Here is a 1,603-nt window from a genome sequence, read left to right on the forward strand (position 1 = left end):
GTGGGTGTGTGGTACTAAAGTTCTGCAGTAAGTTTTGATATTTATTTAATTTACATTAACCAACATTGAATTTTTGTGGGCATATGTGGATAGTACTTACTGGGTTAGACTTTTAAGTTGAAAGAAGAAGGCAGAGAGACATTTTAAGCTTGAGGTTTAACCACTTGTAATTAAAAAACACACACACAAAATTCAACTGAGTACATCGTAAAGATTTTATTAGCTTTATTTAATAGTTTTATTTATTTAATAGAAAACAGCTTTAATAGAAATAATAAATAGATACCTTTAGTTAATAGAAAATAGGGCAGTGGTGGCTTTATTTAACAGTTCATGAATTGGGTAGCATTCCATTTAGCAAATAGAAAGGCACTCTAGGGAGCTGTACAAGAATTTATTGGCACACAGGAGTGGGACAAGGAAAGAACAAATGGTTTGTAGCAAGGTCACCTTCCCTTAGGGGATGGCAGAGGCCAGTTAGGCAGCTTATTTAACTGGCGTTGACCAGGTGATTCTAGATGGATTGGTTGAAGATTATTACATTTCTGGGTTAGGCTGAAACTACAGGTAAATTAGATTTGGTGACACAAGGCTTAACACAAATGACTCCATTTTGGGTCTATTATCTTTTTTAAAGGAATATATGCTATACTGGTTTTCCTTCCCCATTTTCTCTTTACTCTGGAATCTATATTCACTCTCTGTTGCCCACCCCAGGGATAGTGGGCATACTTACCTCTATGTAAATTTCTACTGCATGAGACAAAGAAAGTGGACTGGTGGGAGAAATAAGGCCAAACTCTGATTTGCCCTTTAGTGCACTTAATTCCTTTGGGGGGAGAAGTGCTCTGTAGTCACATCACATTTCTCTTAAGCCTAAAAGGTGTGAATGCAGAGAAATGGAAGAACAAGTTAGAACTCTAATCACATATTTACTCGTATAGTTCGCGCGCACAATCACCAGTGGTTGCCACACAGTTCCATTCAGTGGGTGGAATTTGAGATTTAGGAAGGACACATTATGTTCCAGAACTAGAAAACGGTGGAGCCAGCCTGTGAAAGCTGGTCTTCTAGCCAACCAATCAAAGTCAATTCTGGCAAAAGACCAAGTGAATTCACTGATGGAGCCCATGGTTACAGAGGCCTACTCGGGGTGTTAACACAGTTGCAGGCTCTGGGGCAATGCTCACGCCAAAGCAAGAGCACCCCAATATTCCCACTGGCCAGTGCAGTAGCTGAATGTCTCATCTCTGCTTTCCCCATCACGTCTCCAAGTAACCCTTCCTCCCATTGTGGCTGCAACCTCTATTCTTTCCTCCACATCACTGTTTTTGCATGAGTCAAGTCGGATTCCTGCCTGCCTTTTCCCTCTCCCTCCCTATTAAGCGCCAAAGGGGACAGCAAACTTGTCTGTGTTCTCATCACTGTCTCCCCATCTCATTCAGTGCCCGGCCCATACTCGCAAGCCAGAAAACATTCGTTCACCGACTGGGTATCAGCTCAGGCCTAGCTCTTCTAAGCCAAGCCCCAAGTCCTTGCTACTTTGCAGCAGGCGCGCCAAGCCACGCCCAGGAGAGGGCGCCCCGCCCCTCCGCTGGCCCCG

This window comes from Condylura cristata, unplaced genomic scaffold, assembly GCF_000260355.1.
Source record: "Condylura cristata isolate star-nosed mole 26May11 unplaced genomic scaffold, ConCri1.0 scaffold00032, whole genome shotgun sequence".
Lineage (NCBI taxonomy): Eukaryota > Metazoa > Chordata > Mammalia > Eulipotyphla > Talpidae > Condylura > Condylura cristata.